The 27,985-nt window shown below is 38.1% G+C and overlaps 1 long non-coding RNA gene across 1 annotated transcript in view; it reads right to left on the bottom strand.

The window, feature by feature from the left end:
- Positions 1-18,531: 18,531 nt before the first annotated feature.
- LOC137083551 (uncharacterized) overlaps positions 18,532-27,985 on the bottom strand; it is a 67,584-nt gene continuing 58,130 nt past the window's right edge. Inside the window, exons 6-7 of the long non-coding RNA XR_010906517.1 lie at positions 26,066-26,125; positions 18,532-18,771 (exon numbers count right to left, since the gene is read on the bottom strand). This is a non-coding gene — a long non-coding RNA (uncharacterized lncRNA). The remainder of the gene's footprint in view (positions 18,772-26,065; positions 26,126-27,985) is intronic.

Below are 27,985 nucleotides of genomic sequence, written 5' to 3'. Positions count from 1 at the left end.
GGGTGTGTGAAGTTCTATGTATGTTGTATGTTTAGTTCAGTATGTACTGTAATATTGTTCACAGTTGTGTGCAGCTCTATCCAGGTTCTGTTTGTTGGGAGGGAGTATAATTTCCATTAACCCTAAAACACAACACAATGCAATGCATAATTCAAAGAACAGGTTAAACACCTAAATAAAATAAAAACATTCATATTTATACAGTACACTGTGCCTTATTTTTATATTTATTGTTTTTTTTGTTTTTTACAGTGTACAATATGAATGATACTAAAATAACACTAGTTTGAGGTTGGTAGAGCAGAGAAATAACTTTTTTTTTTAAAGTATTTATTTATAAGAAATTATTATTTATAAGGGAAGGTAATATTGTTATTATAATTAAATAAAATAGTAATTGTAAATTTTTCACTTCCTCATCTATTAAATCACCAGAGACATGTAATAAATACATTGGTGATTTAGTTTAATTATTATTATTAAGTAAAATAATTATTTTATTATATTCACTTCATTATCTATTATATCCCCAGAGACCTATAATCAATAACTTGGTGATATATTTAAAATATTTTATTATAATTATATCATTATTTTAATTAAATAAAATAATAATTGTATTATTTAATTTCATCATCTATTCCATTCTCAGAGACCTGTAATCAATACATTGGTGATTTTTTTTCATCAGCAGTGTATTCATCATCATCATCATCATCGTTGTTTTTGTTAATGTTGTTAACTAAAATATTTACGTCTGGTTATAATGAAGTTTTTTAAAAAAGTGTTTGTACCTACTTTAAAAATGATTATGAAAAACATTAAACACATTAAATAGTTGAGCACTAAGACCACAGTTGCATTTTTGTAACATAAAACAAAAAAGTCTTCTATTTAAAGGACCACAACGGGTTGAGACGGGACCCTCGGGGACGTGGAGAATGCAGAAGAAATGTGTGTGTGTGTGTGTTTAAAAGGCCTTCTGGTGTCTGTTAGCTAAAGGAAATGAAGAAACGTCCATGTGACATTAGCTATGAGAAACTTCTGAACTCCGTTAGATCTCATGTCGTGAGATTTGTGCAATGTTTTGCATGTCTAATAGTATGAGATGGTTTTGCAATGTGCTGCCGACTCATTTCAGAATACATAGTGCAATATTTCTTAGCTTTTGATCTTTTTTGCTTTTGCACTTGTGGTTAAAGAGTGGTTGAACTTTGTCTTACTGAGGACAAATACTGACTGACTTGCAAGTAGCATTTAGATCCTGAAGAACAAACTAAAACCCTCATCATCTGAGAGCTGTAAGATTAAAACAGCAGTGTGTGTGAACCCTTTCCCTTTTGACCCATATGGTTGTTTTGAAGTGCGTTTTCACCACGGTGATCTGCAGTAAACGCCGAATGGTTTGACTTTCTTCACCACTGTGCAGAAACAAGAACAACATGAATTAAAACACACGTAAACTAAAGGCGTCAACAGGCATGATGTGTGTTCAACACACCTTTATCAGCATATTTAAAATAGTTACTAATTTTGTCCTGGAACAAAGTGTTTTGATGACATCAGGGACAGTTATGACAAATGTCTCTGATAATAACAGATAACAGGAATACATTCATGCTGTAATGTCTGAATGAACAACTCATGACTTCATATGCGCACTGAGGCATATCGGATGATATTTGTGCAATTATAAACAGGGCTGTATGGTTTCACTTAATACTGTAGCTTTTTTAATGCAGAACGAGTATGCGATGATAAATGTTTCGAATCCTTGACCATCATACTGTATGCTTAAAGTAAAGTCAGGATTAAATTTTTTGCCTTATTTTGTGTTCAAATATGTTAACATCTAACAGTATGATCAACAAATATAAGTTCATTCATCACAACAGAAAAAGAAGGTTGTGTTGAGTGCAATGCATTGTGGGATACCGTGTGCTCTGTCATGTGCTTCACATTCATCCAACATGCACTTGCAGGAAAAAAAGGGAAAATTAGCCCATGATTTACTCACCCTCAAGCCATATTATGCCATTCTTCTTTCAGACGAATGCAATCAGACTTATATTAATACATGTCCTGACTAATCCAAGCTTTATAATGGCAGTGAATGGCAGCACAAAATTTGAAGCTCAAAAAATGCATCCATCCATTATAAGAGTAATCCACAGAGCTCCAGGGGTTAATAAAGGCCTTCTGAAGCGAATCCATGGGTTTGTGTGCTATAAATATCCATATTTCAAATGATATAAAGTAAAATATCTAGCTTCTGTCAGACTGCTTCCCTTATTCAACTTATGAAAAAAGCATAACTGGCACGACGATGACGTCAGATGTAGCGGTGAGTGTTTTGAACTGCGAGACGTTACACTTTCTGCTTGAGTTGAATACAGTAGGCGTTCTGACCGAAGTCTGGATTACTTTTATAATGGATGGACGCACTTTTATGGGCTTCAAATTTTGGGCTGCCATTATAAAGCTTGGAAGAGCCAGGACATGTACTACAGTTTTTCTCAGTCGCTTTAGTCACATTACTATTTACATTTGCACAACAGTTAATGCAGTTCTCAAAACAATTAGTACAAACTGCAAAACCTAGTTGATAACCTGCAAAGGCGTGTCAATTTCTCAAAATGGATCACTCATTCCTCAAAAGCAAGTATTCATGTCAATGAAAGTGTCAGTGTCATCCAGATGAAAAGTGTTGACACCATTGTTTATGAAGATAGTCAAATGGCTTTGTCATGTTTTCATTATGACAGTTTACTCTGTGAATGTTTTCCAATGCAAAAAAAAAGCTCAATACACAGTTGAAAAATACAGTAAAGTCACACATTACTGTATTTAGTGGGGTAACTGAGTACAAGACACTGAATATGTATGAAAATGTTTCACATCTCTACAGCAAATGCTCTTTGCAGTTCTAATTTGTTCACAGCATTGTGCAGAAGAAATATAAACTTATTTACAACAAACATAACCTCCCTTTGGGTAGAGCTGCACACAACTGTGAACAATATTACAGTACATACTGGAACTGAACATACAACATACATAGGAACTAATGCTTCACACACCCTTTCTTATCAGTGAAAGTTTTCACCTGAGAGATTTTTTTCAATTCAGGAGACATTTCCAGGAAAACAAAAAAGACTTTTAAAAAATGTAAAATTAGCTTGACAGATTTTGCCAACTACACTGTAAAAAATTATAAGTTCAATAAGTTATGACAACGTATGTTTTGACTAAGTCCTAAACTAAAGCCCTATTCGGACTGGATTAGTTTAACATGGGGACGTGGGGGTAAAGTAATTATTACCAGAGGTTCTCGGTGATTTTAGTCCCGTCCAGATGTGCCATCTCGGTAATCATTACGGACAATGTCAGTAAAGATTACCGAGGCTTTTACCTTCTGTAAAAAGGTCCGGAAAAATTACCTAAGGTAATACTAATCCCGTTCGAATAGACCTGCTGTCAAAATGTATAGTAAAATTCCGTCATTTCCTGTTTAAAAGTTAAAAAAGAGCACTTTTTGCGACCTTGGAGGCGCTTGAAGCATTCGGTTGCGTTGTAGGTGGTGGGACAAATCTGTGGAAAATGTCCAGTATTTTCCACATCATTTAAAGTAAAAAGAAGATCAAAAGCACTTATTAGAGGCACAACACATTTTAGCTCTAGGAAAGTGTCTATTACCAACATAATCCAATCAGAATCGCTAGACTGGACCTAACTGTTTATTAAAACACATATTGGAGACGGAGTTCAGACTGGCGCTCAGGTTGTGTGATTGCTCATGTTATAACGGTAAAGTCATACGCACATGACGTCAAGGAGGTGCGTAAAGCGAGTTACTCCTCCCACTTCTGCTAGTTTTACTGAGATGTCTTATCCCGTGCGAATTGGCCATTAATATTACAGACGTCCTGAGGTAAACTGACTTTCCCCCCTATGTCCCCATGTTAAACTAATCCAGTCCGAATAGGGCTTTTGTCTAATACTGGTTGCTAATATAAAGGATTAAGTTCAGACGTGTGCCAATGTGGTCTCATACAAATCAAGAGTTCAGTCTTTTTACTATATTATCTAGCTAGTTTATTCTCCTCCAATACATATTTTAGAGGCAATATCTTAACTCATAATACATAACCAAAACAACAAACCCTATTGTTCACCATAAAGGTAAGACACAACATGACACAGTCGAAAACTGTTTGCTTCCCAATCAGCAACACCTGTTTCTGAATTTCCTCCAAGTTAAATGACATACCCGGGCTGACCTGAGATCAGCTGAGCCAAAGCACATACCTAGTGCCCCCTAGTGGCATATGACAGAATTACATATAATAAAAACTGAATATGGCTCTTACAACGAATGTTTTTACATTGTTTTAACTCATCAAAATAAGTTATGTTAAACTTGTTTTTATTAGTTATAGAAGATGTAACTCATTTTTTAAAGTCAGTTTAACATAATTTAAGTGGAAATAACTTAATCATCCAAATTGTTTGTACTGCAAAAGTTCAAAATTTCCCTTTTTTTTACAGTGTAGTTCAAATGTTATCTTTGTAATAACTCAAGCAATGAAATGAGGACTATTAGTTTTATATGGCATGACTATTCAGCATTCACAAGTATAGTTAATTTAGATTTACATGACATTAGCAAATAAAATGTTATAAAACTGCAGAAAGTTGTATTAAAGTAATTGATGCATGTCCAAAAGTATTTGCAATTTTTTGGAAGGAATGAGAAACTGCTGCTATGATGTGCACAAATGACTAAATGTTGTGGAGGTTGAACTAACTGTTGTGCAAATCTAAATAGTGATGTGAGAAATGCACCAAAGCGACTGAGAAAAATTGTAATATAACTGCAATTGTATTCGACTGTAAATGATGGATGGATGGATGGATGAATGGATGGATGGATGGATGGATCAACAGAAGGAATGATAGATGGATGGGTGGATGGATGGACATATGGAATTATGGATGGATGGAAGGAAGGAAGGAAGGAAGGAAGGAAGGAAGGAAGGACAGACAAGACGGATGGACAGATACAGATATATGGATGGACGAACATAAGTATAGACGGACAGATAGATAGATAGATAGATAGATAGATAGATAGATAGATAGATAGATAGATAGATAGATAGATAGATAGATAGATAGATAGATAGATAGATAGATAGATAGATAGATAGATAGATAGATAGATAGATAGATAGATAGATAGATAGAGACTCATAATCTACTTACATGTTATGCGTGTGTGTTCCAGCAGATGGCGCTGTGTATCTGCGGGAGTCAGATGATGTTCAGCTGTCCTGCATATAAGTCAATCCAGCCGCTTGACTACTTCCCAGCAGCCAAACTGAAGCACTTTGCTTTCTCTGATCGCTCTACAACCATATTTGCTCCAAATCAACTCATATTTTACTTCTACATATGACTTTTACTAATAAATAAACTTCTGAATCAACAATAACGTTCTGAGTAGCCAAAAAGAGTCAACAGACCTCATCAGAATGAACACACGAGACTCACATGAGTCTGGAGGAGGCTTTGGTAGACTGTAATGATTAATCGTCTTTCGCCGGGTAATAATAGCACACAGAAAGTGTTTCTTTGTTCCAGGGCTCCAGGGTGAGCTACAGTACTCACCTTATAATGATGAAAGGTGCCTGAACACATCTGGTCCTTGTGGAAAGGGCCAGAAAATCCTTTGAAGTCTGAAAAACACACTGAAGGTGGCACAGGACCTGATGCACTCTACTGTGTGTGCGTGTGTGGGTGTGGGTGTGTGTGTGTGTGAGACACTGTTGTTCAACTGTTCACGTCAGTTTTATGTTAAAACATTAGAAAAGGTCTAGATAAGAATGTGACAAAAATGATTAAGTCAATCCAGCCGATTAAACACACACACACACACACACACACACACACACACACACACACACACACACACACACACACACACACACACACACACACACACACACACACACACACACACACACACACACACATCCACACACACACACACACACACACACACACACACACACACACACACACACACACACACACCCTAAACCTACCCATCACAGGAAACTTTCTGAAACTTTTAAACTTTCTTTTTAAAACTCATCCTGTATGATTTGTGATATGTTCATGGCAATTAAGCACATTCAACCCCCAAATGAAAACATTTCACCACTGAGGGGCTGTGTGTGTGTGTGTGTGTGTGTGTGTGTGTGTGTGTGTGTGTGTGTGTGTGTGTGTATGTGTGTGTGTGTGTGTGTGTGTGTGTGTGTGTGTGTGTGTGTGTGTGTGTGTGTGTGTGTGTGAGCCTGTTTATGTGGTTTATGAGGACACAAATTTGTATAACTACATAGGTATTACACTGGTATTACACTATAAATGTGGTTTATGAGGACATATCAAATGTCCTCATAATTCAAATGGCCTTAAAAACATACTAAATGATGTTTTTTGAGAAAGTAAAAATGCAGAATGTTTCCTGTGATGGGTAGGTTTAGGGGCAGGGGCAGTGTAAGGGGATAGAAAATACGGTTTGTACAGTATAAAAACCATTACGCCTATGGAGAGTCCCTGTAAACCACATAGACCAACATGTGTGTGTGTGTGTGTGTGTGTGTGTGTGTGTGTGTGTGTGTGTGTGTGTGTGTGTGTGTGTGTGTGTGTGTGTGTGTGTGTGTGTGTGTGAGAGACACTGTTGTTCAACTGTTCACGTCAGTTTTATGTTAAAACATCAGAAAAGGTCTAGATAAGAATGTGACAAAAATGATTAAGTCAATCCAGCCGATTAAACACACACACACACACACACACACACACACACACACACACACACACACACACACACACACACACACACACACACACACACACACACACACACACACACACACACACACACACACACACACACACACACACACACACACACACACACACACACACACACACACACACACACACACACACACACACACACACACACCCTAAACCTACCCATCACAGGAAACTTTCTGAAACTTTTAAACTTTCTTTTTAAAACTCATCCTGTATGATTTATAAGCCTTTTGAAAAGGGTGATCTAAGGTTTTACTATTCTTATGGGGACATTTGCCCACAATGTAATATAATTTGAACTTAGTGAATGGACCCATTCAAACAACCCAATTTCTGGGTTTGTCCATTTCCAACCCAACTTGGGTTGTTTTTAACCCAGCATTTTTTAGAGTGTATGTACGAAATTATAAATATGTAAAACAATAAAATTTCCTTCATTTAATTTTCTATTTTAATAATTAATTATCAATAATAATCGATTCATCCAGTATACTATTTACGGCTGACAAGCAATGTAGCAATTTAGTAATATAATACAGAATTTATAGTCAGTCTCAGGTGTGTGTGTGTTCATAGGCATTTTAATACAGCTTTAAATCAGAGGGAACTATTAGGCTGGAAATTTTTTAATAATAATTGCAAACGTGCGTTTGTTTGTTTTAATATAAAAAAATATTAATTAAAAAATGAATTTGTAGTTTTGAAGATGTCCACTAGAGGACCTTCCTGTTAAAGTCTGCAGAGCTGTATTATCTTTGGCTGAGTTTTAAAGAAACAGGTCACCCAAATGTGAAAATTATTTCTAATTACTCGTTGTTCATGTCATTCCAAACCCCATATACTTTTTTTTTTAATACGATACATTTGACAAATTATTTTATAGAATAATATATATATATGTATGAAAATGTTTTCCCATAGGCTTCTCTTGATGCCTTATCGGACTGATACAGGAGGCAATATAACAATTGTGTATATATAACAATTTAGTGGCCATGTCACATAAAATGAATATAAAACTAGCCTATATGACTCCATGCCAGTATATTCCAAGTGTTTGATGCCCATCTTCTTCTCTACCTGTTTAATTCTATCAGCACTGAAGGCCTGAGACAGGTTTGCAGGCTTCCTCATGTGTGTGCTGATGTGAACCGATGTACCGTCATGCACCTCCACATGCTGGAGCTCTGAGTCACGGCTGAGGTGCACATATATAATTCACAGGGGCAAAAGTGGCTCCTCCATATATTATTAAATGAAATAACCTCTCATTTAGAGCAGCAGCAAAGAAAGCGTGTAAAACAGAAGGACGCTGTGCTGCCGCACCGTCAGCGATCTAAAAAGGAAAGTGCAAACGCAGCATGAGAACAGCTCATATGGGAACTTATTGGTGCTCTTTCATTGTTCGGAACAATGATAACAATTAACTTACTATCCGCTTATGTGCTGGCAAGATGCTTTACCACCACAAAATATAGCAGTGCCCTGCGTTCGTTTTAAAATGAAATTAGACACTGGGGCTTTGTTCCAAAACCTGACGAGCTGCCTTGCTTTATGATACAAGCATTTACATATAAACATATTTTATAAAATTATGGGATATACCGGTATACACTGAAACTGAACCAATGGCCGATAGTTCTCTCTGGGGAAAAATGGCACACTTCAGCTTTAAGCAAATTTATATTTATAAAAATTATATTTGTATATAATGAAAATATAAATTTAAAGAATGAATTATTGAATTTTAGCTTAATTGCTTTCATTATTCCAAAGAATGAGCACACACCACACACACACACACACACACACACACACACACACACACACACACACACACACACACACACACACACACACACACACACACACACACACACACACACACACACACACACACACACACACACACACACACACACACACACACACACAAAATATATATATATATACACACAGTCCCTGACAAAAGTCTTGTCGCTTGTGTACAAATTGACCTAAAGTGCCGCTGAAATATATTTCTAATCAAGATTTTTTTTACAAGAAATGGCTCATTTTAATCCCACCTGCTTTTGTGATAATGTTTCAGTGAAAAACTAAACTTTCAAAAAGTATTCTAATATTCACAGCTTGGTAAAGCCCATTGAGTCAATTTTTGCAAAGACATAAGTGTTGTCACCTTGTCATATGAGCTTCACCTGTGACTAATATTGGATCAATTAGGTCTCAAGTGTGTATAAAAAGAACCCCAGTACACTAGACCTGCACATCAACTGCAACTAGACCTCTGCAAACATGCCTAAGATTCACCCTGAGACTAAAGTTTTGATTATCAAGAGGCTGAAGACCAGATCCACTGCTGATGTGGCAAACACCTTCAATGTGTCTCAGCGTCAAGTACAGAGGATAAAAAAAAAGATTTGAAGAGACTGGAGACGTTTTTGACAAGCCCAGGTCAGGCAGACCCCGCAAGACAACTGCTCGAGAGGACCGTTTGTTGGCTCGAAAATCCAAGGCCAGCCCATTTTCCACTGCAGCAGAGCTCCACGAGACCTGGTCACCTGAAGTCCCTGTGTCAACCAGAACAGTTTGTCGGATTCTGTCTCGAAATGGCCTCCATGGTCGAATCAGTGCCCAGAAGCCAGCACTAAACAAAAGACAATTGAAAAACCGTGTGGCATTTGCCAAGGCCCACAGCCTGCTAAAAGGATGGACGCTGGAAAAGTGGCAGAAGGTGGATTTTCAGATGAATCTTCTGTTGAATTACACCACAGTCGCCGCAAATATTGCAGGAGACCTACTGGAGCCAGAATGGATCCGAGATTCACCCGGAAAACAGTGAAGTTTAGTGGCGGAAAAATCATGGTCTGGGGTTACATCCAGTATGGGGGTGTGCGAGAGATCTGCAGGGTGGAAGGCAACATCAATAGTCTAAAATACCAAGAAATCTTAGCTACCTCTTATATTCCCAACCATAAAAGAGGCCAAATTCCGAAGCAGGACGGTGCTCCATCGCATACTTCCATCTCCACATCAAAGTTCCTCAAGGCGAAGAAGATCAAGATGCTCCAGGATTGGCCAGCCCAGTCACCAGACATGAACATCATTGAGCATATGTGGGGTAGGATGAAAGAGGACGCATGGAAGACGAAACCAAAGAATATTGATGAACTCTGGGAGGCATGCAAGACTGCTTTCTTAGCTATTCCTGATGACTTCATCAATAAATTGTATGAATCCTTGCCAAACCGCATGGATGCAGTCCTTCAAGCTCATGGAAGTCATACAAGATATTAAATTTGGATCTCACAGCCCCACAACTTAATATGCTGAGATATTTTTGTATTTGCAGTAAATTTGTTCAATTTCTGTATAGGCAACAAAACTTTTGTCTTGCCAAAATTTGACCTTTCTGTCTTGATTAAATGATAAATATTTTTTCTGTAAAAAATTATTTATTTCAGTGCATTAAACATCATTTGGGAGAGTTTTAGCTTTTCATATGAGCTATTTCTAACACCAATGAATTAATTAAAAGTCAGGTTAATATCAGGTATTTCTAGAAAATAGATAAGCGACAAGACTTTTGTCAGGGACTGTATATATTTATATGTGCACTAAAATTGTGCATTTTTATTAGCATTTGTCTAATTGATACGCATTGAGTTGTATTGTATCAATTAAACCACATGTATGATGTAAATATATACTTTTTTTGTCCTTTTCTGTAAGCTTGTCACGATGCATTATGGGACTGACATGCAGGCTTTGTATATGGTCATCACAAAGTCAGCATAATTAAGATGCCTACCATTTGTAGCTGCCATATGATGTCTTAAAATCCAGCCTATGTAGTCAGCTCACTATGTTTTTGGAGCCGAGCCTGGAAGTCGTTAAGTCCTGCAAGAGCTTTGGCTTTGCAGCCAATCAGACGCGAGCAGGGATGCTTTCAATCAAACCACTGCTGAGTTCCACCCGTGAAAGTGGCACCACGAAGGCCGCAGAGATCCCAAAAGTCTGCCATCACTGACAGCCCACATAAGAGACGAGAGCTAAAACTGCGCTCTGCATCAGAAGATGACCACAATCTAAACAGAGGCATCCTCTAAACATAGAAAGGTAAAATAAAGAGGCGGATTTCTATTTCTGGAGGACTGTCTCCGAATGTGTGCTGAAGGGTGAGGTCGAGGTTTATAGATATGTTTTATACAGTCGAACATGGACATCAGGATTACTGAGAGCTGTTTATAAGAGACACGAGACCGGGACGGGCCTATCATTCTCAGCAGGCCAAAAGGTTTGAAGACACGTTACCTATGAGTTGAGCGGACAGGCTGCTGTTTATGGGTAACCTAAACACTAATAAAACACAGTAAAGCCCTGCCTCTGCGCTTTACACACTCAACTGGGCCAAAAGGCTAATGCTGTGCAGGACAACATTAAAGGGATAGTTCACCAAAAAATGAAAACTATCCTATGATTTACTCACCCTCAAATCATCCTTATAGATGTATATGACGTTCTTCGTGCAAACAAATACAGTCTGAGTTATTAATACATTTATAATTTAGGGATTAATAAATGTCCTGGCTCTTTCAAGCTTTATAATGGCAGTGAATGGCAGCGAACATTTTAAGCCCAAAAAGTGCATCCATCCGTTATAAAAGTGATCCATAAGGCTCTGGGGGTTAATGAAGGCCTTCTGAAGCAAATGGGTTTGTGTAGGAAAATATCCATATTTAAAACTTCAAAAAGCTATTAACTAATAATTTTTACCAATATATTAATGCGAGAATGAAAATCTGGTCAATGGCGACTCCATTTAAAGGACGATGGTTTGTGTTTACCATTCATTCTATATTACAAATTATTTTATTGATGTTATTGTATGTGGTATATTATTAAGGTGATTTTAGGAGATTTCAAAGTATTTGTATCAACTGAGTCTCACGAAACCTGTCAAGAACCTGCAAAAGTCACATTAATCATGATGCAATTCAAAGAATACCACAATGAAAATAAATTCAATAATAATGATAATAATAATGATTCTGAATAATGGTCCTTTTGATATATGGTTAAAGGTGCCCTAGAATGAAACACTGAATTAACCTTGCCATAGTGAAATAATAAGAGTTCAGTACATGGACATCACATACTGTGAGTCTCAAACACCATCGCCTCCTCCTTCTTATGTAAATCTCGTAAATCAAAAACACCACAGAAAAAAAAGTGCTTCTCAACATAAGCCCAACCGTGACGCAAGCGTTGGGGATCTTTATATGCACGCCCCCAACATTTGCATCTGTCCAAACATGTTCATTGTCAGGCAGAACTGACGGTAACTGGGACTGCAGGTAATGACTGGAGGATAGCGAAAACGGCTCTCATGACACACGTCATGTTTAGGCTGTGCAGGAGACGTGAGGACTTTTCATATGTCTACAGTCATGGTTGAGGTTTATTATAATCAGATACCACAACAAATCGTTCGTTTGTTCGGCCCATTTCAAGCAAGCTTCAGCGTCTTAAACTGACGAAAAGGGCAACTGTATTCCTGCAAGGAGTAAGTAGCGATTTATCCACTTATTGACTGTTTAAACAATTTCTGATTAAATTGAAAGTTTCTTAGAGAGACCGCATTATCTAGATAACGCAAGATGCTAGTACAGTAACAATAGGAAACTCCAAGTACCATACTAATGACAAATAGTGTGTCTAATGACAGGTTAATATTATTTTGTATTACAAAATACAACCGTAGATACATTGCTCACAAATCGTTCCTTCTAGCAAAAACGTCCCCTTTTCCACCATCTAAGTTAAAACGATAGTCATTTGACAAGACTATTCATTTTGTAAAAATATAAGTTATATATTTATATTTTTGAGAACTGAAGTAGGCATATGATGTTTTTGCATGCTTGTATTTCAGATTAGGCTACATCACAGTCACTGCGTAACGTTAGCGCAGGGGTTTTCAAACTTTTTGTGTGTGTGGACCACTATTTATAATCAAAACATTTTGCGGACCACCTCATAACACATAATAAAATATGTCTACACACAGTCCTGCCTGAATGAATCCGCACCTCTAAAAAGGCTTACTAGCACTAAAACTATGGCTAGTCATCACATCAGTACAACAGGCGTGGTAAAGGAATACTGCACACAACGGCTGCCACATATTTAATTTATTCATTTACTCAAGCGCCCTAATGCTAAACAGCTTTCGCAGTATTTTCTCTTCACACTCCTTTTCTTTGTTTTTTTTTTATGATGAATCTGGCTCATAGATGCATCCGACTCACTGTCAATCTCTTCATTTTTTGTATTTTCTGCCTCTGTCTCTTTTCTCTTCAGAGAACCCGTTGCTATCCACCGATCCATAACGGCACTGAACTTGAACGTCATGGCCGAGCGCCACTAGGCTATTTTAGTAATCGCACAATAACTTGACAATTTGAATTTAATACAAATGTTATATCAATATAGGCCTACATATTCTTTTTACTTTTTTTATGGGAATTTCCTGGTAAAATGAAGTTAAAAAAATATTATTTTATTTTATTTTATTTAGCCTTTCCACGGACCACCTGCAGTACCCTCATGGACCACTAGTCGTCCGCGGACCACAGTTTGGGAATGACTGCGTTAGCCTACATTGTGAATAACGTTATATAAACATGCAATATCGTTGACGAAAAAAGTCTAAAAAGTTGCCTGAATGACACTTTAAGCAGAACATTTCAAATGGAGATTGATAAAATGCAGCTTACTTGATCTTTTCTGATCATCCACGCGAGAGAGCGAGCTCGCGTGCATACGGTTGCCGCAAACAAGCGAGGTCTTTCTCGCACGGATGATCTGAAAACACCAATAAACAAGTAGGCTGCATTTTATCAATCTCCATTTGAGATGTTCTGCTTAAAGTGTCATTCAGTCGGTCTGTGTTCTGTTAGGATGGTCAAGACTCACAAGCCGCTTCACTGAACTGCTGTGAGCTGCTGAAATAAACCAATCAGAGCAGAGCTCAACATTAATATTCATGACTCTTCCAAATAAGGCAAAAACAGAGCATTACATCCTAGGGACAATTTATAGGGTTGTAAATGGACCTGTTAAACTGTGTCTGGACAATTTTTGCCCTTAAATAAGCCACATACCCTCTATGTAGATATCAGAGAACAATTTAACATCATTCTAGGGCACCTTTAAAATGTGATCTGACTGAAGAGGACAACAGTTCAAAGAATGTAGTTAAATTAATTAACTAATCATATACAGTATATATATATATATATATATATATATATATATATATATATATATATATATAAAATGGGGGTCGGAAGCAAATAAAAAGTGGGTGGGTCAGTAGCGGCTAAGGCAAAATATGATAGGTGGGGAAATTGTTTTGCGGGTGGTCTGGGGGTTCTCCCCCAGGAAAAAAAGGATTTCATAGATGTGATTTCCTGCATTATGGTGTGTTTGAGGCCATATCCCTTTCCAAAAAAGACCTCAAACTAGTCAATACCAATAGTCTAATAAAAAGGCTATATTCAGTTAAAGGGGGGGGTGAAACACTCAGTTTCAGTCAGTGTCATGTCAATCTTGAGTACCTATAGAGTAGCATTGCATCCTGCATATCTCCGAAAAGTCTTTATTTTTTTTATAATTATTTAAGAAAGATGCGCTGTTCCGAGTCTTTCCGAAAAAAGCCGAGCGGGTGGGGGCGTGTCGTGTGAGCGGAGCTAAATAATGACGTGTGCGCGCTGCTGCTATTGTGTTGAGTCGAGTGCGTCGTAAAGCTGTGTCATCCCTAACAGCGGGAAAAAAACTTTATTCAAAATAAAAATATGGCTTTTAATCAGATACAGCCATACATCTATGATCCGGAATCAGACCCAGAGGCTGCAGTTGAACAGGAGCAGCAGCAAAAACCACTAGAGCAGGACGTCTCTATGTGGTACAAGTTATACACTAACTATATAATACGCTTAGCGGCTTGTGTTATTTACATATTTATACTTGAATTATATCGTCGTATTTTTGTCTTTGAAGGTGTACATGTGGGAAGTGCAGTTGTGCACGTGTGTGTGTGTGTTTACATGTGGTTTGTGTAGACAATTGTAACGTTATTAAGCGGACTGGTTTTGCACGGCAGGCTAAGTTAATGTTAGTGTTTACATAGAAAGACACGAAATAGTAGCGCATTTGAATGAAGAAGCGTGCTTATTTAGTTCAACATATTTCCCCACTCTTTGTGTATTGTTGTTTGGAGTGCTTTTACAATACACAAACATAAAGTTACACATATAGTGGCCAGCTAAACAAATGTACACGCACTGCACATCGCATGCTCCATTGATTAATTAACTATACGTGATCATGTTTGGGCTACTTGATGGGCATAGGCAAAAACACAGACATTTGAAGCAGTCTCACTCACCGCCTGCGGTTCTAACGTTGGGACCTTTATCGTTGGGACTGCTCCATCCTTCAGCATTTGGCGATCGGGAAAATCCGGCGTCGAGCTGGGCCTTGTTTATGAAACAGTCGGCACCGAAATGCAGCGAACAGATATAAACATTCGCGCAACTCAGTTGCTGATCCGGAAAAGCAAATTACATCCACTGTTGCCTTAACGCGGGGTTTTTGGGGAATCTGTGCAGGACTGTCTTGGTCTGGCAACCAAAAACGCACTTTTTTGGTGACATTGTTATGTGCACATCACCTGTGCAGCAGCCTACGAGCCCCGCTTTGATGGGCGTAGCCTGTTGCTTTCGCTCTCTCCCTCTCTCTCTCTCACGCTCTTCCGGTAGAATTGTCCGTAAGGCCCATACAAGGAAATTCCGCCCCCATTAACGTCAAAGGGGACGCATGATCGCAAAAAACTTGCCGAAACTTATGACTAACCGGAAGTAGTATTTTTGACAAAGAAATACTCCCATCAAACGTCCACCTTAACTTTTGAAACTTTGTCTATGTTTAGTATGGGAATCCAAGTCTTTAACAGTGTAAAAAGATCAGTATGCATGAAACAGCATTTCACCCCCCCTGTACCTGCCATAGAAATCAACAGTTTCACAGATAATGATAATGAACAAGTTGCATGTTTTTTATGCTCCGTGTCCAGACAGAAAAAGTGCCGTTTACTAAATGATTGATTAGGCCAGACAAAATTACAGAAATCACTGAATTATTTACCGTGGCTATAGAGTAATGGTGAGACGCACGACATCAAGTTGACACAAATCGATCAGAGGTTCGAATCCGCCTTTTGCCAAACTCACTCTTCTCCCTTTCCCCATCACATATCAGATCGGAAAGGTATTTATTTTCAATGAAAAAAAGAGCAAATATCAGAAAAGGGGAAATAAAGCGTTTAACATGTGTTTAAAAAATAAGTTTCTTAATAAGTTTCTCGGTTAAGGGGTAGTCAATGTAAGCAGACATGTGCTGAATTAGAGATGATAAAAGTGAGTGGGTCCAATATCATTGGTCTTAAAAAGTGGGTGGGTCTTGTCCCACACACACACAATGGTTCCGACGCCCATGATGGTATTTTTTTTCTTTCTTTTTTTATGTTCAAATAAATAATCAAAACATGAGTACTATATACTGTATATAAGGAAGTACAAAGGACTAAACTTGTTTAATGTATTTATCTGACAAAATTATTTGCCATTAAGAGGCAAACCACAGCTACAGGTTTTATTTTACTAATGAAAAAAACGCAAAAAGCATACATATGTTTCATCTCGTTATTATCACAAATAAAACTACATTTAAAAAAAAGACTCATTGGATAAACTCAGTTGTATTGAGGGCAGGTTTTCCATCCAGCCTCAACCCATAAAAACTAATTCATGCAATGAAGTGTAATTAAGTTGGTCCAACATTTTTTATAATATTTAAATAAAGTTAAATCAAGATGTCTATTTTCCTAGGTCACTTTTGTTCACTACTGTATATACAGTACACATTTTATCTTGTTTTAAAGTTAGTGTGTAATTTCTGCACAATGGTCATGACTGTGTTCACACAGATTCCCAAAACCATTGGTCAAACAAAGCAAAGACTGGAAATATCAGTCACAATTGGCAAATGAACCCACACATGACTTACAGTTATCTCTTTGAAAAACAATGGCACACTTCAGCTTGTTTACTGAAAAACAATGAAGATGCTGATTCTGTGCGATGTTTTCCAGCGTGCTCCGCTGCACATCAGCAGGGATGAGTGCACATGTGGCACGTGCATCCGAACCGACGGATATGGGGAAAGACATGGCTTGCGGGAGCCGGCAACACAGCGTCAGACACACATGCCATTTAAATATTGCATTAGAAGCACAAACCGCTCCGAAGCCTGTAGACGTCGATCTCTCAGGACACTCACGCTCTCCTCCTGTGTGTCCTCAGTGCAGGGTTTAACGTCCAGCTGCATCGCTGCATCTATCTATCTATCATTAAATCACTCAATCTATAATTAAATCATTCTATGTATCATTCTATCTATTGTTATTTTGTTCTATCTATTGTTCTATCCATCCATCCATCCATCCATCCATCCATCCATCCATCCATCCATCCATCTATCTATCTATCTATCTATCTATCTATCTATCTATCTATCTATCTATCTATCTATCTATCTATCTATCTATATCCGTCCGTCCGTCCTTCCTTCCGTCCGTCCGTCCGTCCGTCCGTCCGTCCGTCCGTCCGTCCGTCCGTCCGTCCGTCCGTCCGTCCGTCCGTCCGTCCGTCCGTCCGTCCGTCCATCCATCCATCCATCCATCCATCCATCCATCTATCTATCTATCTATCTATCTATCTATCTATCTATCTATCTATCATTAAATCACTCAATCTATAATTAAATCATTCTATGTATCATTCTATCTATTGTTATTTTGTTCTATTTATTGTTCTCTCATTCTATCATTCTATCTGTTCGTCCATCCATCTATCCATCCATCCATCCATGTCCGTCCTTCCATCCGTCCTTCCATCCATCCTTCCGTCCGTCCTTCCGTCCGTCCGTCCATCTATCTATCTATCTATCTATCTATCTATCTATCTATCTATCTATCTATCTATCTATCTATCTATCTATCTATCTATCTATCTATCTATCTATCTATCTATCTATATCCGTCCGTCCGTCCGTCCGTCCGTCCGTCCGTCCGTCCGTCCATCCATCCATCCATCCATCCATCCATCCATCCATCCATCCATCCATCCATCCATCCATCTATCTATCTATCTATCTATCTATCTATCTATCTATCTATCTATCTATCTATCTATCTATCTATTTATCTATCTATCTATCTATCTATCTATCTATCTATCTATCTATCTATCTATCTATCGCTCAATCTATAATTAAATCATTCTATCTATCGTTATTTTGTTCTATCTATTGTTCTATCTCGTTCTATCATTCCATCCATCCATCCATCCATCCATCCATCCATCCATCCATCCATCCATCCATCCATCCATCCATATTTTTTCTCTTAGATATTTTAAATTTTAATGAAGACAAAGATACTGATTAAGAAGATTGTATAGCGTGATGATATAACGTCTTGCTCGTATTCAGCAATATCATTTAGCTAATTATCGTTTTCTAAATGTTGGTACAAATGATCTCCTTTGTTAAACAGGGGAAAACACAACTCACTGATGCACTTATCACTCGCCGAACTTCAGATGTTTCTGTGGTTTACCACAAGCTCTTCTTCAGGCCAACAGTTCTGCTCTGACATGATAAGGAGCCGCTGGAGAGAAGAGGATCTGGAGGAGACCTGGACGCTCTCCAAAACCACGGCCAGAGAATCTGTCCTCCTGCCAGGAGCTGGACTCTGAAGACCTGCCAAGTCATTATAGCAAAACTATTCATTAAAATATCGGTCTCTAAAAATAAACTAAATTGAACCATATGGTTAAAATTATAATAATTATATTATAAATACATATTAACACATATAAATGAATAGTATAATATAAAAAATACATTTTATTTATTACACTTGTAATTTACATAAAACGCACGCACACACACACACACAAACAGAACAAAACAGCTCAGCCCTGTGTGTGTGCGCGCCTGTGTGCGTTTCTTACAATATAAATATAAAAACTATTGAATATTTGAAAGAAAATCATAAAAAAATAGTATAATACAAAATAATACATTTAATTAAATAAGTATTATATTATAATACAATATAATTTAAGATTTGAGCTGTGTAATACCACAAAAAAAAATCTTTTTTGTTTTTTGTTTTTTATCTTTGTTCAAAAATAAAATAAAATATACACTGAAAAAAAGTGTGTGTTGGATTTACATGAATCGGTTTCACATGAATAAATTAAGTAAAACAAACATTAGGTCATGAATCAGTGTATTGATTCATGATTTGGATCACGTGCCAAACTGCGAAACTGTGAAATCACGTGACATTGGCGATCTGAATCAGGAATCAATCCGCTGATTCATAACTGATTGAATCTTTATTTGAGGACTGAAAAAATACCGGAAGAGAAGACAATGCTGAATAAAGTCATTTTTTCTATTTTTGGACCAAAATGTATTGTGAGTCATTAATGACATAAATGTTATTTTTGGGAGAACTAACCCTTTAAGTACATTGGACAATGTGTGTTTTCCTTTTTTTTCAGAGTATATTGTCTCTTTTTTTCTTTGCTACTTATATCTTTAGCAAAATATGGAAGCGTTAAATTAAAACTCTTGGAATGGATTTACTCATTTACTCTAAGAAGTATCTAAGTATCTAATAAAGGGATAGTTCCCCAAAAAATAAAAATTATATTTTGAAATTTGCTCACTCTAACACTTTCCCTAACACAAAAGAAGACATTTTGAAGAATGTCAGAAACCAAGCAGTTGATGGGTTTATGGTATTTTTTTTCTTTCTTTCTACTATTGAAGTGAATGGGTGTTTGGTTCCCCACGTTTTTCAAAAAATCCTCTTTTGTGCTCAGCAGAAGAATGAAACTCATACATGTTTGGAATAACGTGAGGGAGAGTAAATGATGACAATTTAAATTTTGGGGTGAACTAGCCTTTTAATGGCACTAATGGGTTAAAGCCTGCATGCCATTTCTATCGAGGGAAATCCCTAGTACATCCAGTGATTACCAATGATGGCATAATGAGTGAGAAAACGAGGAGTTTGAGGAAATGAAGATGCTGAGGGCGCATTTGGCAGAAATGAGACACATCACAGAGGACGTTTCAGATTTGAGTCAAGCTGCTCTGCTTTTAGCACCGCGGTCAGACCCAACACATATGAGTAAGAACCAGTGTACTGAGAGAACAGCTGTACGGCTGAGAGTAAGACATTCTTCCGTCTGTCTGTCATCACAAAGAAGGAGATGATTGACCTCAAATCTCTCCCTCATATTTAGATTCCAGCCCAAAACATCATATCCCCAGGTCCACTTGAACCGCTCACAATGCACACATTGTCTCAGCCGGTTCTCCTAGACGAGCTTCGCCGCGCCAAATTGCACGACCTCAAAGAAGATTAAAGGAACATCTCTCTAGATGACTGCCATTACTCAAATGATGTGAGAAGCAAAACCTGGCAAAATTATGTATATGTGGCTGAGAGCACAGCAACGACAAGTACAATCGGCCACCGTCATGCTTTTGTGCGGTTATAAAACCAACAGCAGGAAAAAAAAGTGAACAGATCTGTATTGTTCTGTAGGAAAATGTGAAGTATTGTGCGGTGACGTCACGGTGAAGAGTGGGAGACAGAGCCTTTTGTCATCGTGTTTGTTTGTGTCTGGTTTTTGTGTGTGTTAGAAGACAAAGACAAACACGTACTCGAGCAATCACAGACTGACAGCATTTAAAGATATCAGTGTCCAGTAACAGAAGACAATCTGAGCAGCTCAGTTAAACACATTTAGTGCTGCTACCTGAATGAAATCGGGTTAAATGGCACAGACATTTGAAGGAAACTCTATCACCCCCTTGAGTTGTGATGAGTGTTTAAATGATTCTCGAAAAGAATTAAGATACATGTTGCGCATTATACTTTCTTTCTTTATTACTTTTAAACCAGTTCATTTTTGGAGAGCTCATGCAACAAAATGAAGTGCAAAGATGAGCATTAGGTGTGGAAAGGTGTTATGTTTGTCACAAAAGTTCTTATTGACAAATAAGTGTTTTCTGCCAAGTTTTATTGCCCTTCTTCATCAATAGCACAACAAATGCATTAATAGCACGGTCAGCATTCACAATTGCAATTTATTTCCACCACGATTTTTGACATGTCAACACTTGACATTTCAACACTCCTGAGCAACATTTTGGTCATTAATGTGCATTAATCTCACAAATACAATCGAGGTTACAAGGATACATGAAGCCTGCATAAGACCAAGAACTAAAATAGCTAATATAATTATATTATTATTATATCAATTATATTATTATATTATCAATTATATTATTATCTGGCACCAAGATGTTAGCAGCAGATCTTGCAAGTGTTGAGGTGTGGCCTCCATGGATCAGACTTTTTTGTTCAGGAAATCCCACAGATGCTCGATTGGATTGAGATGTGGGGAATTTGGAGGCCAAGTCAACACCTCAAACTCGTTGTTGTGCTCCTCAAACCATTCCTGAAGCATTTTTGCTTTGTGGCAGGAGCATTATCCTGCTGGAAGAGCCACAGCCACCAGGGGATACCGTTTCCATGAAAGGCTGAACATGGTCTGACACAATGCTTAGGTAGGTGATACGTGCAAAGTAACATCCACATGGATGGCAGGACCCATGGTTTCCCAGCAGAATATTGCCCAAAGCATCACACTGCCTACATCGGCTTGCCTTGCATAGTGCATCCTGGTGCCAAGTGTTCCCCGGGTAAGCGACACACATGCACTCGGCCATCCAGGTGATGTAAAAGAAAACGTGATTCACCAGACCAGGCCACCTTCTTCCATGGTCCAGTTCTGATGCTCACATGCCACTGTTGGCGCTTTCGGGGGTGGACAGGGGTCAGCATGGGCACCCTGACTGGTCAGCGGCTATGCCGCTCCATACACAACAAACTGAGATGCTCTGTGTATTCTCACACCATCAGAACCAGCATTAACTTCTTGAGCTATTTGAGCTCCAGTAGCTCGTCTGTTTGATCGGACCACACGGGCCAGCCTTCGCTCCCCACGTGCATTAATGAGCCTTGGCCGCCCATGACCCTGTGGCCGGTTCTCCACTGTTCCTTCCTTGGAGCACTTTTGATAGATACTGACCACTGCAGACCGGGAACAGCCCACAAGAGCTGCAGTTCTGGAGATGCTCTGACCCAGTCATCTAGCCATCACAATTTGGCCCTTGTCAAACTCATTTAAATCTTTACGCTTGCCTATTTTTCTTGCTTCTAACACATCAACTTTGGGGGCAAAATGTTCACTTGCTGCCTAATATATCCCACCCACTAACAGGCCGTGATGAAGAGATAATCAGTGTTATGCACTTCACTTGGTTTTATTTTAGATTTTCCAACATCAGTGAGTAGTTAAAGTTAAATAATCATGATCTCAATATGGTATGATTATGATTTTTGAGGCTGATGTTCAGTCAGCAGTTAGTTTGAACTGGTCAACCGATGGCAAATGCAACATGAATGACTCCAAACGATCATGCTTTACGTCTCTCTTGTCATTGTGTCTTAAAAGTGTCAATTTAAAGGGGTTTGCATGACTAGGGCAGCAGACTGAGAGCATGTTCATGGGTTGTCACTGCTGGGATAAAAATACTTCCCAAAATAATTTATTCAAGGATTCCTTTTCTAGGTCAGATTTCCACGAGAGCCACAGCGCTATATTTACAGAGGCTTTTTCAGTTCACAGACCTCCAGACATCACGAGAGCGGTGCTGGAGGAACGGACATTCATTCTGTGTGCTGCCAAAGACACGTGTGAACAGCTGGATGACGTGTGTCATCTCAGCTCACACGATTAATAACGCGTGCTGACAAAACCTCAGGTCGATGTCTCTTTATAGCTTGCTCCTTAAAGGGGTGGTAAAACACATTCTTTCAAAGGCTTGATTGTGTTTTTGGGGTACACCATAACGTGTTCATGCTTCGTTTGTAAAAAAATGCATTATTTTTTACCATGGGTTTGACCTTTATTGTACACTGCTCTGTCTCTCCTTGTAAAAACGGTCTGATGGTTTCTGGTTCTATGAAGGCAGTCCCTCAAAAATACGCAATGGGCTCAGATTGGCTCAGATTGGCCCAGCTGTGTTGTGATTGGCTAACCGCCTAGCACACTCCAGCCTATACTCTTCTCCACAGCAATAAAAATGGACTCGCCCCCCTTATTTAATATTCTCGAAGGAGGGGTTTATGTAAATATTGGAGCTGCTGATGTCAGTGAGAGTTGAGGAAAAGGCTGTAGTTCCCTTCCGGCCGTTTGCTGTAGTCCTTAGAAAATGATTTCTTTAAATGCAAATATCTCCCTTTGCTTTAAACTTTGAGCGTTTGCAGATACTGTTTATGCTCAAACAGCAACATTACACACTAACTAAAGTTAGAAAAGTGAAATTGTGTTTTACCCCCCCAATAAAATATTAAAGCTCCACTGTGTGATATTTTCCCCCATCTAGTGGTGTAAAGGTATATGACCATCCAGCGAATATTAGTTTCTGTTCCTCTCAATTCTGATTTCGTTTTAACTCCTACGGTGGCCGATTTAGTCCAAGATTAACATGGCAATCCCCCTCTTCACATTCGACACGGTGCCATCGAGTGTTAAAACGCGAAAGGCGAAGCTTGAATTTACGGGTATGTCCCTCTTTGGCTAATGTACTTTCAAGATGGAGGAGCAACATGGCGACCGGCATTCGAACCCCTCACCCGTATGTATTTTCAATGGCATATTATAAACTTACGAGAATACTTTATTACTTGAAAGAAGTAAATATGCATTAATGAGCACATATATTTTTGAAAGAACTAAGTGTTTTTAGCTAAGAATAAACTAAAAAAGTTACACAGTGTAGCTTTAACAGTCAATAAGAAGAGAAACATCACAGATATCTTTGGCATCCTTGTTTCTCCTAGACAGCAATTAGATGAAATCAAGAGCAAATTTCAGGAAAATAAAGTTCTCAAACTGATCACAGATTTTCCCAAAAGTCTTAATCCTGCATTCAAAAGTCAGAGGTCTCGATATTAACTCAAACATTTCTGCACACATTCAACTTATTGAATATTAAGTATTCAGCCCTATTGAGCGTTCCTGAACCATTCCTGACTCCATTCAAACTTTGTTTTATTGATAGTTCTTGAATCTATTTTTTAAGTCATACAATATAGCTTTGTGTGAGAAATAGGCCAAAACTGAGTACAGGATGGTGCTACCGGAGTCAAGGTTACGGGGTCATTAAAAAATTACTTTGGGTAAAACGTTGGTCAAATACAAATTATTCACTGAAAATCTCTCTCTCTCTCTCTCTCTCTCTCTCTCTCTCTCTCTCTCTCTCTCTCTCTCTCTCTCTCTCTCTCTCTCTCTCTCTCTCTCTCTCTCTCTCTCTCTATATATATATATATATATATATATATCAATTCAATGACATCATCAATATATAAAATATATATAAAAATTACTTAGAAAATATTTTCACTCAAATTGCATACACTAAATGCAAGAAACATATTGTAAAAAAAACATTAAATACATTCTTATTATTATTTTATTTATTTATTTTAAATGATTAACTAATCAGATTCGTCTATGGCTGGATGTTTTTGAGAATGTCTGATGTCAAACTGAACAGGTCAACTGTAAAAAGTATTGTCTCTATACAAATAATTGATTTAATTTGTTTTTGCAAATAAAAATATGATATATAAAATAAATGAACATTGGTTTTGAGACAACCATACTGGCATACGTCAGTAGAGTTTTCAGTGAAAAAGGTGCACGAGTCATACAGATTATTTTATGGTGGTTCTTGTCCTTTTTGCAGAAAGGAGCTCAAAACACATGATCAGAGTCTACAGTGGAGTCAGTGCCTCAGTGGGAAGCGTCGCTCCAGACCCATAAAAGCTAATAAAAGGTAAAACTCCTCACTCAGCAGCCCACAGCTCCGTGTCTGAGGCGGCGACTCCTTCCTGCTTCAGGAGGAACCGCCGGAGACCCTCACGCCAGAGCCCTCAGGGACTGGAGCAGAGAGGAGAGGAAGGGACAGTCCAACACAAACAAACCCTTGCATTTCCTTTCCCCTCCACCTTATCTTCCTTGATCCCTGGTTTATTGTTCCTCCCCTATTATTCTCCCTGTGCTGATGCAGCTGTGAATCCAGGCCTGGACTTTAACAGACTCCATGTGTGAGCGTGACACGCTCAATCTGCTCAGCCAAGCACTTTTTCTACATCTATTCTGTGATTTTTTTGTGTTACAAGAACATGAATACTCACAGCCGGGATTATCATGTCATGTCATTCTTCTTAAAAGAATAGTTTGTCCCGAATAAAACAAGCATTTTCTCTTTATTTTCTCACCCTCACATTGTTCCAAATGTTTTCGTTTTTGTAGTGTGAGAGAATATATGTTTAGATACAAGACGAAAAGGCTTATTATCTTACTATCTTATAAAGGCTTATTAAGAGAAAGATGACATTAAATGCTTTTTGCTATTTCTTTTATAATTATTATCCATGCAGTTTTCATGACCACATTCATTAGGAATGTTTGTATAAAAGAAAATTAGTCTAAAAGTAATTTAATAATAGTTTTATATTTATAATTACCATATTTTCTGGAAAATAAGCTGCACCTGACTGTCACATCGAGGCGAAATTACATTGCATTGTTGAGAGAAAATAAAAAACAGCAACATTGCATTGGTATCACAAGAAAGTCACATGCTATTACATAAAACAATAATGTAAAATATCAGTAAATAAAATATTATAAACACTATAACCATGTATTTTAGTTCCCTCACTCAACAACAACTTCTTTAAATTCAATGGTATTCAAAAATATAAAGTATAAAACAGTTATAGTGGTAATCATTATAAACAACATTTATTATGTTAAGCCAGCCTACACAAAAATTGATTTAAAGCAAAACTGAAACTACAGACGTACGACAAATGCAATAAACATACCTCTCTTATTCAGCTCGAATCCACATCGTCACAGGACCAAGTGAACCAGCCAATTTTCATCTGTGGTCCACAAAAGGAGAAAGAATAGAGACAGGTGATGTTAAGAATCAAAAATGATACATTAACACAGCAAAGGTATCATAAAACAGTTCATGTGACGTGTGCACTATATTCAGGGCTTGACATTAACTTTTGTGCTCACCAGTTACTTTGGCTGGTGGTTTTCTAAAGTTACTAGCCACTCATTTTCACTGGCCACGATTTTAACATTGAAACGGGGAAACTGCCATATAGATATTTTAATGTTATCTCATAATTTGGCAGCAGGTATATTAGGCTGCTGTCACTTTAAGACATGACGTATGGATCCATTATACTGTTACACATGCGTTTTCTTTCCTAACAGTTTACGTTCACTTAAAACATAACTGACTGTGTTTACGTGAACACTCACCAAGACCGGCATTATGACAATATTGTGTATATGACTGATGATATTTCATGACTCCTGCCAATAGATGGCCTTATAGCTCTATAAGGTACACTGGGTCCTAAAGTCAGTTCTTCGGTATGCATTCAGGTACCCATGTAGACATTATACAAATATTTTTTGGCACTTTTAGTTTGAATTTTGAGTATTTTTAGGTTTCTCTATGTGTACTGAAGTACCCCTCAATATCCATTAATTCCTTAGGGGGTCAAATTGAGGAAGGGTTTGTTACTTTTTAAAATTTCAACCTCGAATCCGGTAAAAAAAAATTGTGCATTCATGGTTCAAGTGCAACAAAAGTCCTTGGGTTTTGGACCACTCCAATGAATTTGAAGTTTTGGGTCAAAATGACCCAGGGCAGGATGAGGGTTAAGAAAAATTACTCAACTTTGGGTGTGAACATAAAATCTGTGAGAACAAGTAAAAATATGTGCGAAACACACAATCCAATGCAAAATTCAAGCCCTGTTATACCAACAGTATTCATCTGGAGCAAATGAAACGAGTGAGTGAGCGGAGGCAGGTTTGTGTTTCACTCACGGTCGGAGAGATGAGGGAGAGAGCAGCTGGTATCGTGTGTATATTCTGTGGAAAATGAGTATTGGATGCGTTTTAGATATACATATGCCATTTTAAAAGACATTTGAAAAATGTACACATTATATAGAAATTTTAACCCGCCAAAGCGTCTGCGTCAAATGCCACTGCTGAAATACACACACGTTTGCCGGATTGGTGAGTGTTAATGTCAAGCCCTAACTATATTCCAAGTCTTTTGAATTAATGACAGCTTTGGGCAAGAAAAATATCAAAATCATCTTCCACAGAAAAAAGGTAACAGCATATGTGTTTGACATAACATGAGGGTGAATAAAAAATAATGAAAACTATTTCCATTCCTTTAACCCTTTACAGACATATCAACCGTACGGTCATGCATACTTTTGGAAAATTATGGCAAACTGGTAGCCTGACAAGCCAGACCCACATTAAGATGTCTGGAAACTCACCATTGGCAGCTCAATCCGAGGGGCGGATAAACGGTTGTCGTTCAAACTCCCTCTGCACGCGATAGGATAGCGCTACACCAACCAGAGCAACGAAGGTGAAGCGGAGCTCGTTGATAGATTAAACATTCGCCATATCCAGTCGGCAAAACTCCAAACACATCTTCTCTTTTTAAGAATGACTTCAGTGCCGTTCTTTTCTCAGAGAAAAGCTTAACTCCAAGTCTTCCAGAATCGCAGTCAAAACTGATTCGAAAGACCGCCGCCGTTCGCCAGTTTCTGTGTTTACTAGACAACAGAAGCACGCAAACACAACTCGGCCATCGTCATTATTGCCCCGCCCGCCGACTCTATACACGATGTGATTGGCCCGTCCAGATTCTGAGGAATACAGCTCAGAAGGGTATTGAGAGTTTCTAGACA

This window comes from Pseudorasbora parva, chromosome 7 (assembly GCF_024679245.1).
Source record: "Pseudorasbora parva isolate DD20220531a chromosome 7, ASM2467924v1, whole genome shotgun sequence".
Classification (NCBI taxonomy): Eukaryota; Metazoa; Chordata; class Actinopteri; order Cypriniformes; family Gobionidae; genus Pseudorasbora; species Pseudorasbora parva.
Note: the sequence above shows the minus strand (reverse complement) of the source record. Positions and strands in the feature narration are given on the sequence as shown.